Here is an 18,119-nt window from a genome sequence, read left to right on the forward strand (position 1 = left end):
TAAACATGAACATGCAGGTTGCTGCAAAGTTGCACAGCAGTTGTTGCTCTCTATCTTACCCAACACAATTTGCAGCTTTTTATGGGTCTACACAGCGAGGGTTGATTGTGCAGTCATTTGGGCATCTAGAAAGCTGTGGTTTTCTCTGGCTTACATCAGAAGCTGAAACCCTGTTTAAACTTTTTACTCTTAAGCTCAAGTTTGCTGAGCTCAGTTGTACTGCATTCTATTTCTGCCCGCCTGAGAATAGCTAACTCAGCACAGAGAGAGTTCACTGATTTCAGCCAGGACAGAAATGACGGTTTATCACTTTTTTTAATTTTAAAACAGTTTTGCCTGTGCATTTCACAATTGGAATTGTTTTTTATTACTAAAGTGCATAACTAAGACATTATGGAACACTGACAATAACAGCAACAGCTACAACTTGTTATATAGTTCTTCTAAATTAGTAAAAAAAATTACTTTTTAGGAGACAAACATTGACCAAAATGAACAGGGTTTCTATGTTTTTATAGAGCCTCTGTCACAGGATTACTTTACGTTATAAATTGTAGACAAGAATAATTCTCTGCTAATAATATAACATATCCTTTACTTTGCTGTTCAAAACACTCACTAGACATGGCACCAGCAAATTGAGGTTCAGTAATGTTTAAACCTTTTATAGAAGCAGTTAAGTGCGAGTCTACATTGTTGTTTACTCGCGGCTCACAGGCTAGATCAGGTAAAGCTTCTTTAAATTGTAAATCCCCTTTCTCTCATTATACTAGCTTGTGGTGCCAGGATTACCAATGGTGCAGGCAGTCAAGAGAAGTAAAAGTGCTTTTCTTCATGTGTGGGGCTTGTGGTGCTGCAGGGGGCCACCGTGCTTCACTGAACTACAGCAGCCCTGTGACAGAGATTAGATTCAGTGTTCCACATGCAGGCCACGACAGGGCTTGCAAGAATATTCAAAAGACATCCACTATTCCCTGGCATTTACAAACTCAATCTCATAACTCGTGTACATGATTTTATATAAGCATCCAAATACACCTAGATCAATGTAGCAGTAGAAGTGACTGCACATTCCCACATTATTACACTCTCCTGCACATGGCATACTAACATCCTATTGCAGGCACACTGTGAACAGTGTACAAATGAACAAACTTGCACTGCTGTGAAATATTAACTGTCCTCTGGATATCTCAAAGGATTTTACGGGAATGAACTATTACTGATGTATAATCATTGGTACTTTGTGGGCAAATATATAAAATTCTATTCTTATCTCGTTTACTTTTAAGGAAGTATTATTTACAAAATCTTTTCTTCATTGGCACTCTTGCACATCTTCCTCTTCTTATAAAAGTATGTTGATACTTTCCTAGTGTACATATCTAAGTATTTCCCAACAAGCTATTATTCATGGTTTTTAGCCTTGAAACTGAGGTGCTGGCAGCTATTCAATTGCTTGGAGCATCTGTCCTTGCCGAATGGACATGCATTCCCTTACTAACACCCTACCCTAACCCCATTGCACACACTTGCTGGCATTGATCACAGTGTGGTGATCACAAGTAATTTTCACAGGGGCTACTGTGCCAATAGTTGTTCATATTACAGCTCCAGCTAAAATCCAGCTATTTCAATACAGAGGGAGAACAGAAACTTATGGTATGTTCTTGGAACTAAAAGAAATGACTGTTGTCTGTGGAAAGCTGAAATATGGACAAAAATGCTGAAAAACTTATCAGATCAAGCAGTATCGATGGAGAGAAAGTTTGAATACTGATTAAAGTCTGATTAAAGGTAATCAACCTGAAACATCTGTTTCTCTCCCCAAATACTGCTTGGGATTTTTCCAGCTATTTTGTTCTTATCTTCTAAGAACCTATACCTCAGTTGCTATTGCCCTAACCAGCAGCATCAAAATGGTACAGCATTAATCGACTGTTTTGCTGGGAGAAATAAAACTTGCTATGTCCTGCATTACAGCAACGGCTGCCCAGAGAAGAAAAAGCATCTTCCTTGTAATGCACTTTGGGACATGAAGTCACAAAAGGTAAAATTTTTAACCGCTCTTTCTTCTTTAAATATTTGCTGCTGTATTTTCTATTCTAGGTGGCCAGTCTTTGCAAAAACAATGTCAGCAAGCCATTGTTTGCATGGAATGGTTGCAACAGCACAATTTTATAATGGTACCACTCACAAGCAACAAGAGATGACTCCATATGACTTAAATAAATAATGTCGAGCTTTATTCACTACATAATGTTCTTTGAAACAAAGAGAATTGCCAAAACTTTATTCATGGAAATGTACTTTTAAGATCTACATAGCTCCATTTTGATTTTTACAGTTCAGGACAGAAGTTACCCATTATTTTTACATCTTTGAATAAAGATAAGTGCAAAGCAGTGTAAGGGAAACACAGCTCCTTATACTGCTTGCAAAAACACGTTTCTAATGAGCACTAGAAAGTGAGAAAGATGTTTCTGTTATGAGATTACAGATTTACTGATGAGGCAATCAAGACAGAGCTTGCAATCTTAGGTCAAGATCAAGTATTTTACAAACAGCAGAGGCAAAAAGATAATGGCAAAATCTTTTTCAAATGCACTACTGAAGCATATTAGCATGAAGTTACCCTAGTCAGGAACCATCTGTGCCTTTTATTTCAGTATTTTACATATAAAGGGGAGAAAAATACTTTATGGATCATTGTATTTGAAAACAGAATTCCCAGCTTTCACAATTTTGGAGCTCTGTTGGTATTTACTCTTCGCAAATCAATCTCCTCCAAGTTCCCACTTTTTTTCAAAAGTGCAGCTTCAATTCAAAGCCTTCCTGTATTCCTTTGTGTGCCTGCTTTTGTTGGTATTCAATGAACTAACAGATTGAGAAGACAATAAAATCTTAAAGGAGACAAAGCTTTACAATGCCGCTCCATGTCCCCACCCCCTTGCATTCTGTGCCTCATCCAGAAAGTCGCTCTTGAATATAGTCACATCACAACATTGTGTTAAAGCAGCAACATAATGCTTTGTTTTCAGACTGTGTTTCCCTTCAGACGAGTTCTCAGGCTGAAATAGGATAGCAACATGTTTGAACGAAAAACAGAATTTAAAGGAAAACTTTTTAATTTGCTTTCTGTTCATCTTTAAACAGAAAAATTTGTGCGAAACCAATCTCTGCATACATAAGTTTTGAAAGGAACTATATAAGGAATGCTAAGTGACCCTCAATCCAAAGGTCAAACCTTCGTTTCACTGTTAAAACCCTTTGACCCTCATTATAATCAAGGGAAAAAATCGCTGTCATATGAGACAATTCAGCAGGGTTTCAGAAAAACAACTGCTCTGATCATCCTTGGAAACTCAAACAGGCAAAAAAAGTAATGTGATTTTTAAGAAGACTTTTTCACTTTTCATACCACTTGTTGAGTAGCATTCCAACTTTAGTGTAAAGCCACGCATTTTTTGAGTCATTTGTGCCAAAATTGCTAAACTATAAAACGACTAGCTAATGAATACATTTAATAATCAGGGTTTCTTCCATTTGTTTTGTCATAAATTGAAGGCATTAGTTATTGATATTTTCAAAGCAAACATCCGAGTCTAATTTTGAGCCTCATTTCAGGCATGGCACACGATGGAAACTTTCATGTGATGGAAGATGCATCCAATGAATGTACAAAACAAAACCTTATGTAGCTTTATTAGGAAGGCAGCCCCCATGCTGTACCTGTTGATTATTCTCAGGAAAGTGGATCTAAATAAATCTGTGCAGTGTCAGATAGATTTGTACTAGTTTAAAAAAAACATTCATTTCCATATTCCATTTGAGTTTTGCTGTTATATGCACTTTCTGTTCCTATGATATTGCATAATTCAAAATGGTGATTCCCTACTTGATCTTCCTTTTCCGTTTATGGTATCAGCTTGGTTCCTTTCATTGATGAACTGATGAAGACTAAACTCATCAGCAGGGACTAAAGGGTAGGAACCAACATTCACCACTATGTGGCACAGTTCTTTAGTAGGTGAACTGATTAGAATGGCAGATTGAGTAAAAATTATCCTTTTTAAAACAGTTTTTCCATATGTAACCATGTCACAGAAGAGTTCGACTGCAAATTATTCTTTCAGTCAAATACTTCTGTTGACTATTGCAACAGATTTTTAAGTAATTGTTGTTGATGTTCCTTATATAAGTAGATGATAGCTCTTTGTGTTTTCTTTTTCCTGATCCATTTCTCTAGCCTATTCTTAACAACTGACTTGTCAATTTTTGCTGGCAGTGCTATCTTCAGCAGTGCATTACAGAGGCACCAACACTGATATGAAAAAGTTTCTCCTTTGACTTTCTGAATATAATATTTCCATTAACAATGATGGTGATATCTTATTTTTGGCAGGATGCAATCCCCTAATGTTTAATTGTCTTCCATTTATGAAGGCCCTTTCAACTCAGTTGTGTTTGTTGAGTTACCCTCATGTGTTTGGTTAGTCTCTTGATATGAAGTAGGTCTGCCCGATCCATGATGAGTCTGATTGATGTTTCCTGAGCCTCTCTGATGCGTTTTCCCGATGGTTGTTGAGACTGCTTAATGTTTAGAGAATTTCACTTGTGTTTGTGGTGAGTCTGCCCTTTGCAGATGCATCCACGGCTGCACTGAGATTCGCTGCATCCTGTCCCCCTCCTATACCCCACCACAGCACACAGAGACCTGACGTGTTGTGAAGTTCACATTACTTGTCCTCAGATACAACCCTCTCCCAATTTAGTACTTGCATAGCAAGGAAACATAAAATGTTTGAGATCCATTCGCTTCTTTCGAGAAAACATTTCGAAGACACTGAAACAGAGGAGAGAAGTTGTGAGGCCATGGGTAGAGGGAGTGAGTATTATTCATCTGTCACAGCCAATAATCTCATTGCAATTCATTTTTGAAACTTGCCATTACCGACTCAGTCATGGAAATCGTTACTTTCATTCTGAAAAGAAAACTTGTAGAGTCACTTGAAAATGGGTAGCATGGGAATTTCACGCCTTTTTTTGTTTGTGTGTCTGCGTGTAGAGGAGGCCAATGAATAGGGAAATTTCTGAAGAAACCACCATAACCTTTGTTGCAGTGATGAGGCAGCAGTGAAAGTTTTTTAATTAGTGGTTTGTGAATGGAGTTTGTTCTTCCCTCTGTGAAGCAGTTTGAACTTGTGCAACTGTAGCTAATTTTGGCTGCGAGTAAAACTGCAGGTTCACATCAGTGCTGCCAAAAGCAACACCTCCCCCCCCAAAAAAAACACCCTTTTTAGCCACCACCGTGCCCCTGCAGGATCTACTCACACACGGAGTACTCCTGCTTACCAATGCACATTTTAACATCCGTTCCAGTTCAGAACAATTCTCTTCACCTTTTGTCCTGGAAGGGAGAGGCAGAGAGCTGCGTTTGTGGGAATTGATTTTGTTGCACAGCTTGCTGTCAGAAAATCTCAACTTTTACCGCTTATATTATAAACAATCTGCATGTGTGTCGTTAACTTGACGGGGGTAGAAAAGAGGCAGGATGGAAGCAAAAGGATGAAGGAGTTGCTGTTGTTTTATTTTTGCTTTTTGTATGGAATCAAACAAGGTAGAGTTTTGCTTCCAATTTTAAGGCTTGCATTAGCTCCTCTCGTTTTAGCCTTCCCAAATTGAAAACCTGATTCGAGCAAAAATGCTAAATCTCATCCGATGTTGTCATCTTAATCCAAAGCAGGTTTGGATCAAGCAAAGGCCAGAAACACCCGAGCGGACCAAAATTTCAGGCTTGGGCTACTTTAACTACTCGAAATCGTTTCAATTTGTCTGGCAGGGTTTACCATCCGATCGGCTGGGAACTGGATGCCTGACTATTCCCAGAGTGCAATTTCAGATAGGGCTCCACGTTTAAAGTGGGAATGCATCTCTTAAAGGGAAATGACGGTCACTGTTGCCAAGCTGTTCTGTGTTCTTGTTGCAAGGTAATTTTGTGCAGCTATGGATGAATGCTGAAGAGGAGTAGGACTTCATCCCCTTCAGCTTGCTCTACCTTTCAGTTACATCATGGCTGATTTGTTTGCTAGCTCATTTACTCTTGTTCCATATCCCCCAAGTAAATTTTGCTAACAAAAGTCCATCAACTAATGTGTCAAACTTAACATTCTGTCTGGAATTTGCAGCTTTTTTTTGTGTGAAGTAAATTTGAGATGTCCACTGGCCTTTATGCGAAGAAGTGCTGCCTAATTGAACACAGAAATAATCTGTGAGACATTCAGTTTATGCCTTCTTGTTCTAGTTTCCCTGATCAGAAAAAAAGCTTCTTTGTATCTACTCTACTAAGCCCTTTTTTTAAAATAACCTTGATTAATTATTTTGTCCCTTAATCTTATAAACTCAGGAGAATAAAAGCCAAGTTTATGCAGTGTGTCCTCAAATTTTAGATTCTGGTACAATTGTACTGCTTTGGCAATTCTCTCTGCATTTTGAAATTGAGGCATCACTTCCTCTTGCATTCCAGACCTGTTAAATTGTGATCTTTGTCCAATACTGCAATCAGAGAACATTGTTTTTATCCCTACTATCTGTTTCTGACAATAATTAATTTATGCACAAGGGTACCTACAACTAAACAAATACCCCTTTTATCGAATCCTCCCAAGAGATAGAGCTGAAGACATTTATTGGAGTTCTCTTTCCTACCATTAGTAAGAAGATGCCAAAAATGGACCAGCCCTCCTGAGAGGTGCTTGAGATGTCCAATGTCCAGAACCACTACCCGCAGAGCCTGGGTTCACTGCAAAATACATTGCAATGAGCCGAAGAGATTACAAAATTGAGGTTTTCATTTCTTCTCTCTCAGTAACTTGGCAACATTGCTTCCTCTCCATTGCTCTTAAAAATTCCCTCCCCTATATTGTATTCTTTACCACCCATTACATGAGACCACTGCTCATTTACAGTCAGAATAGATTCTTGCCTCTTGCTTGTTGCCTTCACATAACCACCAGTTGCATTCTCTTCTCGCATGAGGGCTGTTGCAGCACAGGTGGCTCATCTAGGGTGATTCCCTTCTCACTTCACTTTTCATTCAACATCTTCCCATGTTGCTAAGCTTTTCTACCTCAGCATATGTACGTCAAGTGGAACCTTCACATGTGCATTCTCCTGTTCAGTAGCCACTCACTCTTTCTGCTATTGCACGTGGCATTCAGCACAGAATTAACACAAAGCATTGTGCTCCTCTCCGAGCTGTGGCAACTGACTCTTTGGACAAGTGGCCCCGCAAGAGTTGTCAGTACTGGAAATCTGAGGCTTATATCTTATCTGGACCGGGTTTTTGACTGTTAGTTATTACTCAGAAGAACAGACGTTCAAATAGCTTGACAGTATGAAACCAGACATCTGTTATCATGCAGCTAGTTTACAGGCTAACTCTTGTCCCTTTATCCTCAAAGCTCACCTCCAGCACCAGATCTTTCATTGGAAGATAAGTGAATAATTCCCAGATGAAGTATCAGCATCTCTTCCAAGAAACACCACAATTATTGGCATTCTTTAGAGGCATCAGCAGATGGGACTGCAACCAACACTGGTGAATATGGGAGGGTATCGCACAGCCAGTTGTGCAAGCTATTTGGAGTTGATAACTTTCAGAAGCATGGTTGAAATTGGGAATGAATTCATCTCCAGCGTGTGTGGTATCATCTCATGTTGCATCACTGCTCCTCTTTCTATCTTGGAACATGTGGCAAGCTCCAGAAATGACTCATAGCTGTTTAAGGAACAGAAGGAGACCATTTGGTTCATCCTGTCTTGTGATGATCTGACTACATTAATCACATTTTCCACCTCTTTACTCAGACCTCTCCTGCTTGGGTATTTGAATAGGAAGGGTTTAGAGGGATATCGGCCAAATGGGACTAGACTTGTTTAGGATATCTGGTTGGCAAGGATGATATGGACCGAAGAGTCTGTTTCTGTGCTATACATCCCTCTGACTCTTGAAGCAATGGCAATGCAAGTGAAGAGATAAATACTGCTTAAGTTTACAGGCATTTCTGACTCAACCACCCTTTCAGGCAGTGAGCTCCAGACTCTCACCATGCTCTGAGTGATAAAGTTTCCCCTCACCTATCCTCTTATCCTTTTACCTCTTAACCTGAAATCTATGCCTCCTGGTTATTGGTCTCTCTACTAATGGAAGAAGTTCACTTCTGTTACTGTATATATGCCCCACATAATCCTATACATCTCTATCAGGTCCCCTCTCAACCATCACTGTTCCAAGAAAAACAGCATTATTCACAAGGAGAGACTTGATATGTCTTCTCAGTAGACAGGAATGTGCAGATCATTGGAAGGTCTGTTCTATTGACTGATCCCTGGCCTGTTTGGCTGGAAGGCATTTTGATCTTTCTGCTGTTCATGCACCAAACCCTCGCTCTTGTTCTAGCCCTCCAGTTGCCATCCTCTCTCGCTATTCTGAACATAATATATTTGATGGGGCAACATGTAGAGAGATCCCAGATCTATCCAGGTTCTTAGATTTTCTTATGTTCCTGGAAGACCATAAGACGTAGGAGTGGAAGTAAGGTCATTTGGCCCATCGAGTCCACTCCGCCATTTGATCATGGCTGATGGGCATTTCAACTCCACTTACCCGCACTCTCCCTGCAGCCCTTAATTCCTTGTGAGATCAAGAATTTATCAATCTCTGCCTTGAAGACATTTAACGTCCCGGCATCCACTGCGCTCCATGGCAATGAATTCCACAGGCCCACCACTCTCTGGCTGAAGAAATGTCTCCTCATTTCCGTTTTAAATTTACCCCCTCTAATTCTAAGGCTGTGACCACGGGTCCTAGTCTCCCTGCCTAACGGAAACAACTTCCCTGTGTCCACCCTTTCTAAGCCATACATTATCTTGTAAGTTTCTATTAGATCTCCCCTCAATCTTCTAAACTCTAATGAACACAATCCCAGGATCCTCAGCCATTCATCATTCGTTAAACCTACCATTCCAGGGATCATCCGTGTGAATCTCCACTGGTCACACTCCAGCGCCACTATGTCCTTCCTGAGGTGTGGGGCCCAAAATTTGACACTGTTCTAAATGGGGCCTAACTAGAGCTTTATAAAGTCTCAGAAGCACATCGCTGCTTTTATATTTCCAACCCTCTTGAGATAAGTGACAACATTACATTCGCTTTCTTAATCACAGACTCAACCTGTAAGTTAACCTTTAGAGTATCCTGGACTAGCACTCCCAGACCCCTTTGTACTGCGGCTTTATGAATTTTCTCACTGCTCAGAAAATAGTCCATGCCTGTATTCTTTTTTCTAAAGTGCATTACCTCGAATTTGCTCACATTGAATTTCATCAGCCATTTCCTGGACTGCTCTTCTAAACTGTCTAAATCTTTCTGCAGCCTCCCCACCTCCTCAGTACTACCTGCCTGTCCACCTAACTTCGTATCATCGGCAAACTTTGCCAGAATCCCCCAGTCGCTTCATCTGGATCGTTAATATATAATGTGAACAGCTGTGGCCCCAAAACTGAACCCTTCGGGACACCACTTGTCACCGGTTGCCATTCCTAAAAAGAGCCTTTTATTCCTACTCTCTGGCTTCTATCAGACAGCTAATCCTCAATCCATGCCAGTAGCTCACCTTACTCAGCAGCCTCCCGAGAGGCACCTTATCAAAGGCCTTTCGGAAGTCTAGATACATAACATCCACTGGGTTTCCCTGGTCTAACCTACTTGTTACGTCTTCAAAGAATTCTAACAGGTTTGTCAGGCACGACCTCCCCTTACTAAATCCGTGCTGACTTGTTCTAATCTGATCCTGCACTTCCAAGAATTTAGGAATCTCATCCTTAATGATGGATTCTAGAATTTCACCAACAACTGGGGTGAAGCTAATCGGCCTATAATTTTCCATCTTTTGTCTTGATCCTTTCTTAAACAAGGGGGTTATAACAGCGATTTTCCAATCATCTATTTCCCTGACTCTCGTGACTTTTGAAAGATCACAACCAATGCCTCCGCTATTTTCTTAGCCACCTCCCTCAGACCTCTAGGATGTAGCCCATCGGGGCCAGGAGATTTATCAATTTTTGGGCCTTTTAGCTTTTCTAGCACTCTGTCTTTTGTAATGCCTACCATACTGAACTCTACCCCCTGACTTTTGTTAATTATTGGGAGACTACTCACATCTTACTGTGAAGACTGACACAAAGTACTTATTAAGTTCTTCAGCTATTTCCTTATCTTGCATCACTAGCCTTGCAGCATCAATGTGGAGCAGCCCAATGTCTATTTTTGCCTCTCATTTGTTTCTTATGTATTGAAAGAAACTTTTACTATCATTTCTAATATTACTGGCTAGCCTACCTTCATATTTGATTCTCTCCTTTCTTATTTCTCTCTTTGTTACAAAGGAATGGTGACAGTTGGGTCAGTTTGACAGCATGAAGGTGAGGTGACAATTCCTGGTCAACTTGAATTATTTTGCCCAATGGGACAGCTCTAAGTAATTATCCTACTGACTGACTAATACTTTCATGACCACATGAATACAATCTAGAATGCCCTTCACGCAAGAGGAGCTGACTGTCTCAGTTTATATGTTGGCATCCATGTGAGTTGTGATCTATTAGTTTTCTTTACACATTGGGCTATAGTGCCTTGTTTAATGGAGATGTGCATTGCAAACTGGCATGGGTATTTATACCTGCACTAAACTGGATGATAAAATAAAAGTTTAACATCAACTTGTGGAGCATGGTTATCTGGGTCATAAGACTGCAAGTCTGTCCTGTGGCAGAAGGCTGCATAGCTCAGTGACAGTCTTTATGGGGAAGTGGACCCCCCCCCCCCCCCCCCCCCCCGCCCCCAACAACCTAATGCAGTTCTCCATCGACGTACCAGGCTAAGTGACATTTCACTAAAAGTTCTGTGAGCTGATTTAAACTCATTCATGAGCAAACACCTTCGCCTGCTATCCTCTGACATGCTGAATTGCTGCTTACCCCTTTACTGAGGCCAGTGTTACTCCCCTTCTTCCAATGGATCTTCCATCCAAAGCTGTAAGCAAAATTGTCGCTCTAACAAGTGATGACAATTTAGAATGAATAGGACAAGAAAAGAATCAATCAAATTCAAAGCTTAAAAAAATCCCTTGGAATTCCACTAAACACAATGTCACCCTCTTATGCATCACTGAATTCAAGGATTCCTGTTCCTTCTAACTCTGTTGTCTTTCATTTTGCCTCTCCTTGTTTAAGGCTCTTCATGACGAAGGACTTTGTCATTGAGCCTCATAACTCCTTTAGTGCAGTTTCATCTTTATGCTGTTTCTGTTAAAAGAAACTATATATGAATATTGCTGCATTAAATCAGACATAAGTTGACCTTCAGATCACAAAATACATATGGATAAGGAAGGTCATTTGTCCAACTCTGGCATTGATACACAAAGAAACTCGTCTCCCATCAAGGCACCCAGCTGTTTCTTAAATTATTTCAGTATTTCCCTTCACATCATTTCCCAGGAGCTGTGGGTCATGGCATTTTCTGGGAATAATTTTGCTAATGACTGAATTTTCAAATCTCATAACATAAGTACTTTATGTAACATTTATGGACATGTTTATGTTAGAAATGCTTCTTATTTTTTATATAAAACATAGATATACATGCATACTTTTCAATGAAGCACTACAATTTCAACAGAAATTCAAATATTTTTCTTCTTTCGTGAGTACAAGCATTTATGTATAATTATTGTGGTAGGAATACCAGGCTAAGACTCCCCTACTAACAAGTACTTTTATTTTAAATGGATAGCAAGATTACATGAAAGTGAGATATAATGTATTACCTAAGTAAATAAATCTGCTCAGGGACATTTTATGAATATGTTACCATTTGCAAATTCCAAAATCCCTGTCAATTCACTCATTTTGCCTTCTTGTGGAACAAAGTCTGCATACAAGAAACTAAAGTAACATAATTTCATAACCTACAATATATCTTTTTTCTCTACCTGAAATCACTTGATCACCTAGAGACAAGTTTAGAAACATTACAGAAAGAAAATTCAGTCACGTACATTTCAGCTGATGTCAAAGGTCACGATGCGGTTTGTCCCAGAACACTTTCTAAATGAGAACCAGCTTTTCGAACACGACTGCAGAAGAATCCAATCAGGTACATCTCAGCTCGCATCAAAGGCCATTATGTAATTTCCTATGCCGGAACACTTTCCAAATGAGAACCAGGTTGAGAACACTACGGCTAAAAAAAAATAATCAGGCACAGCTGAGCTTATTTAAAAGGAGAACTTTTGGATGAGTGGCATAAAGTTCACTGTTCACCAAAATAAAGAGTTATTTATTGTCTTCAGCCTAGTTGCTTTCTGGCTTGGATGACAAGGCCTAGATCAACACATTTAAATTCACTGCTTACAGTATTCACAGTTGGATGAGCCATTGTGTTAGTTGTGGCTCTGTTAAGTACATTCAATATTGCTTCGCAAATTTCTAAGTTGAGTTCCCACATTAGTGAGGCCAAAATCAAGGCTGGTGCAGTTCTGAGGGAGTGCGGTTTTGTTGAGAGTACTGTTTGCTTTTCAGATCAGACAGTTACCCAAGACCCCCACCCCACCTCCTGCTTGGATGGGTCCGTGTTATCTCTGGAGAGTGGTATCCCTGGTGTTTGGGTCATTATCATATTTCTGTTTATGGGAGTTTGCTGAGTGAAAATTGGTTGCTGTATTTCTTACATTAAAATAGTAAATACGCTTCAAAATGTTATGCTGCCGGCTAATGGGCAAGTCAGACCCAGCCTGAAATCTGGGTTGATAGATCATATCTGAAGTTTTGAAAAAAAGTTGTGGTTTGTTACTGAAACACAAATACACAATTCTGCAGATTTGATTTTAACAGTAAAACATGAGTTTGTTAAGGAAAGAAGTTAAGATAAAATGGAATAAACCAAATTTGTACGAACCAACAACAACACAATTTGAAAGATTTTGAAACACGAGGTAAAATACAATTTCACATGCCCTAACATCACCACTTTTCAGTATTTAAAAACGAGACATAGAGTTCCCATCTCAATCACATATATAAAAGCATAAGAACATGAGAAAAAGGAGCAGGAGTAGGCCATCTGGCCCCGTGACCCTGCTCCACCATTTAATAAGATCCTGGTTGATCTTTTTGTGGATTCATCTCCACTCTCTTGCTTGCTCACCATAACCTACTCTTACATGTTCAAAAATCTTCGATCTTTTACCTTAAAAATATTCAATGACGTAACCTTAACTGCTTCACTGGACAGGGAATTCCACAGCTTCATAATCCCATAGGTTTGATTTCTTTTCCATTTCTTTAAATTTCCAGTCTTGACAGTTTGATAGGCATTTCCTCGAATTAGTCACACAAACAAGCTTGGAGTTTCTCAGCTTCAAATAATTGCTCAGCATTCTGACCAAACTTCTAATCGAGAACTTTCAAACTAAAACTCTTTCATTGAAGTAACCCTTATCCTAAATGCTTTAAACTGTCTCCTTTCCTCAGAATAAACTGTGTTCTTAAATCAACCTTCAACTTAGGTTTCTGTAAACAGGAATCAAAACCTTTCAAAACTGTATCAGAGATAATGGGAACTGCAGATGCTGGAGAATCTGAGATAACAGAAGTGTGGAGCTGGATGAACACAGCAGGCCAAGCAGCATCTTAGGAGCAGGAAAGCTGGCTTTTCGGGCCTAGACCTTTCATCAGAAATGGGGGAGGGGAAGAGGGTTCTGAAATAAATATGGAGGGGGGGGGTGGCAGATCAAGGCCCGAAACACCCCCTTTCAAAACTATGACAGTTCCAAGCTAAGCAAAAGTAATGAACTGCTTCTATCTGCACCAAAAGCAAACTAATGCTATTGATGTTTATTCTGTCTATTGTAAATTGCACATAATGCAAGTAAATTTCCCTTTATTGTTCCAGAAACTCTCTGATTTGAGCTCTCAAGTGGGTGCATTTCCTATATTAGCCACGGCCTCCTAGTGGCACTGCTGAGAAAAAGAAGTTCTTAGCCCTGACTGTCTAGCAGTTCTTGGGAGGAAGAATTGACTGTTCTACTGGCTCTGGTCGCATAGGAGGCTTGTTGCTGGCCTGTTCATTTCTTCATTGGCTTGTTATTTCATAGGCCTTCTCCAAAGAGGCAATCAGGATTATTACAGCACCCCCAGATAATGGCTGAGACCGCCACATTCAAAACAAATAGTCTGCAAAAGTGTAGAGAAAGGTTCAGAGAGTGTGGAAAATTGACAATTTAGAATTAGAATTGGGTTTATCATCACATGTACACACATGAGTACAATGAAAACTTTACAAGTCATCCCTTATGACACCATCTTAGGCACTGAGGTACCTAGGTACAGAATCTTGGTACAAAACAGAAAATAAAGAACCAGGTTAAAAAATTAAACATCACAGACTGTAAGTGCCTAGCCATGCTGGACTTGGACTCGTCACAAGGGCTCAACCCTGGTCCTGCCAGGTCCCAGGCTGCTTGGGTCTTGCTAACTTGTAGCCTATTCCTGCTCTCGGCGCTGCTTCAGCTGGCTGTTTCTGCTGTCGCTGCTGGCCTTCCTGGGCTGCCTATTCCCACTCTCACCCCCAGCCAGCCACCTTGGACTGCATGTACGGTGTGAGGAAATATGAGATTGTCCACTTTTGGCACAAAATTGAGTATGCAGAATATGATTTAATTGGAGAGAAACTGCTGAACCTATCCTGCAGGGGGACTTGGACACACACAAATCAGAAAAAGTCAACAGAAGATACAGTAAGTAATTAGGAGGTCACATAGGATGTTGGTGTCTTTTGCAAAAGGTTTATAAAAGTAAATCTGCTACAGATGTAAGGATATTCATGAGACCATATCTAGAGCACTGTGTGGAGTTTTTGTCCTCTTACTTCAGAAGGAGCATACTTGCAAGCAATTTAATCTTCATTGGAATTTAGGAAGGATGAAAGGTAATCTTTTTGAATGTCAGAACAGGGTAAATGCTGAGAGGATGTTTCTTCTCATGGGGGATTCTTGGAAAAGGGCAGAGTTTCAAAATAAGGTGTCTCTCATCTAATGTAGAGATGAGGAGAAATTTCATCCCTCAAAGCATTGTTAGTTTTTGAAATTACCTTCTAAAGGGAGCACTGGAGCTAGGTTATTGAATACATTTAAGGCTGAGCTAGAGACATTTTTAATAGATGTAAGAGTCAGAATTAAGGGAGCAGGTGGTAAAACTGAGTTAAGGACTCAGTCAGAATGGCACACATTGCTTGAGGGGCTGAATGGCCGACCAGTGGCTCCAATTTCTGATCCTTTTTTGTGCCAAGTGTACAGTGCCTTATTTAGTCTTATTTGCATATATAGCCGTAAAGGTCAACAGCACAGAAAAAGGTCCTTCAGCCCAGCGAGTCTGCACCAGTCAAAAACAAGAACCCAACTGTTCTATTCCCATTTCCAGCACTTAGCCCCATAGCTTTGTGTGCCTTAACATCATAAGTGCATATCCGAATACTTAGCAAATGTTATGGTGGTTTCTTCCTTGACCACACTTACAAGCAGTCAGTTCCAGATTCCCACCACCCTCTAGGTGAAAATGTTCTTTCCTTACATCCCCTCTGAATGTCTTTCCCCTTACTTTAAATCTATGCCCCCAGTCTTTGATCCCTCTGTCAAGAGAAAATATACAAAAGAGTTGACACCAGTTTCGTATGCACACATTTCACTCTGATTTACTGTATGGTGATGGTACGCTGTTGTTTCATAGCAAATCTGATCTTTCCTCCCACCACCTCAGTGAGTGCAAACAAATTTCTTTGCTGTTCTACCCAAATGTACACCGGAAATGAGGGAAGGATGCCAAATCAGAGGTGGACTGTTACATGAGATGCAGTATTGCTTGAGTCATCCAGGGATTTTTTTTAATGCTAACTTCTCGTGAAATATTATGGAGAAATGTTGTAGCCTGAGGCACTGGTAAGGTGAAAAACTTAGTAAAATCTTTATCCCTAGCATTTTCTAATGGAGGGCGAACTCCAATTTTTCAGCACCTTTGAAGAAGAGAATATTTAGAGAAAAACAAATGTTTATTACTGTTTTAAAACATAATTGAATGAGCTAGTATTTTGACTGATGTTATATCACACTTTTATGCAATAGTTGTGAACTGTTGTTTGGTTGGCAGGATCTGAGTCAGAATGCAATGGGCTCAAATCCTACATTAGCTCTGTCTGTCTGCCCTCTGAGATGGACATTAAAAAAAACCCCTGAGGAGCAGAACAGTGACCAGGTACGTCAGTGTATTAATCCTTCAAATAAACATTACAAAAAACAATTCTGATCACATTGATATTCATGCGAACTTGCTAAGTGCAGATTGATAGCCAGATTTCCTACAATACACCCCTGGCCATGTCATAATTAATTATTTTAGTTGCAGAACACCTTGGATACAGGAGGATTCTAAATGTGGGTAAAACAAGGAAAACTTGCAGTTATTCAGAGTCTTCAGTCCTAACTCCATGGAGGTAACAATATCATTCTCAGTTCACTCTCCGTATCCTGTAACTCTGTTCATAACAGTACATCATCACTATGCTCTGGAATACATCTGCCAGTTTAATGGCTTTGGAAAATGCAGGCTCACTTGAGTAGCTAACATTGGACTCAACTCTTTCAAGCAGCAATTATAAAACTTCCAAGCATTGCCTGAAAACACAATGATGTCACAAGTTTATCTTACTTTTTAACCATCGTTGTCTCTGGTTCTTATTCTGCTCTGGAGGCACTGATTCATGTTGGCACGAATTCTACAAATGCTGTCAACACTTTAATGCTTCACACAAGTGACTAATCTTCATGTTTGATCCAGGATGGTGAATGCTAGCTTTTTAACCATACTGGGAAATCACAGAAAAACTCAGTCCTGTTCTCTTCTACAGATGGGCCTGTTTCCAGCAGAGGTCACTGGACATTAATCAGATGCAGGAACCTTGTCTAGTTTTTCCTCTCCTGAGCTGGGAACATTGATAAGATTTGTAGCAATCTTCCACCCAGTATGGTGCAGATAAGGAATTAAGCTTTGAACCTCAATGATGTATCGCACCATGCAATGCATTATGTATACTGCCACTGAAACACTTTAAAACTCCTGCTGGATTCTGCCCTAATGTGTACTGCAAACTATCAAAACAGAATGAAGGGCACTGGTATGTTATAAATTATGAAAACTCTCATGTTTTACTTTATCTTCCTGTGGTACCCCTTCAAAGCACACTTCCTCCCAGAATTTATGTATTTATAAAAATATAAATGTAAAGTTATCATACACCCAGAGGACTGCTCGCTCATTTGGGAGTCCTTTTGGGAATTGGTGTGGGAATTGAACCAATGGTGTTGGCATTACAAACTACATGTCCAGCTTACTAACCGCAACCCCCCCCCCCCCCCACCCCGTACAAGTGTTCATACATCTGTTGAATCAGAAGTTTTACTTTGCTGAATTATGACTTTTAAAATTAGAACAATATATATTTACGGAAGTATGAGCTTATATAGAGTAGAAACGTATATCACTTAAATGTTAATATGTAACAGGGGCAGCATAATGGCCAAGTGGTTAGCACTCATACTTCACAGTGCCAGAGATCCTGGTTTGATTCCAGTCTTGGTGACTGTCTGTGCGGATTTTGCACATTCTCTGTGTGTCTGTGTTTCCTCCAGGTGCTCTGGTTTTCTCCCACTGATGCACAGATTAGTTGTATCAGTGATAATGGGACTGCAGATGCTAGAGAATCCAAGATAATAAAATGTGAGGCTGGATGAACACAGCAGGCCCAGCGGCATCTCAGGAGCACAAAAGCTGACGTTTCGGGCCTAGACCCTTCATGGATTTATTATCACAGATTAGTTGAATGGCTATGCTAAATTGCCCCTTAATGTCCAGGGATGCGCAGGCTCGGTGGGTTGCCATGGTAAATTCATGATTATGGAGGTAAGATGGAACTCTGGGTCTGGGTGGGATGCTCTTTGGAGGGC

The 18,119-nt window shown here is 40.1% G+C and overlaps 1 long non-coding RNA gene across 1 annotated transcript in view; it reads left to right on the forward strand.

Moving 5' to 3' along the window:
• The first annotated feature begins 4,762 nt into the window (after positions 1–4,762).
• Positions 4,763–18,119, forward strand: part of LOC132210035 (uncharacterized) — a 32,570-nt gene continuing 19,213 nt past the window's right edge. Inside the window, exon 1 of the long non-coding RNA XR_009446199.1 lies at positions 4,763–4,888. This is a non-coding gene — a long non-coding RNA (uncharacterized LOC132210035). The remainder of the gene's footprint in view (positions 4,889–18,119) is intronic.

The sequence above is a fragment of the Stegostoma tigrinum genome, chromosome 9, assembly GCF_030684315.1.
Source record: "Stegostoma tigrinum isolate sSteTig4 chromosome 9, sSteTig4.hap1, whole genome shotgun sequence".
NCBI classification, from domain to species: Eukaryota; Metazoa; Chordata; class Chondrichthyes; order Orectolobiformes; family Stegostomatidae; genus Stegostoma; species Stegostoma tigrinum.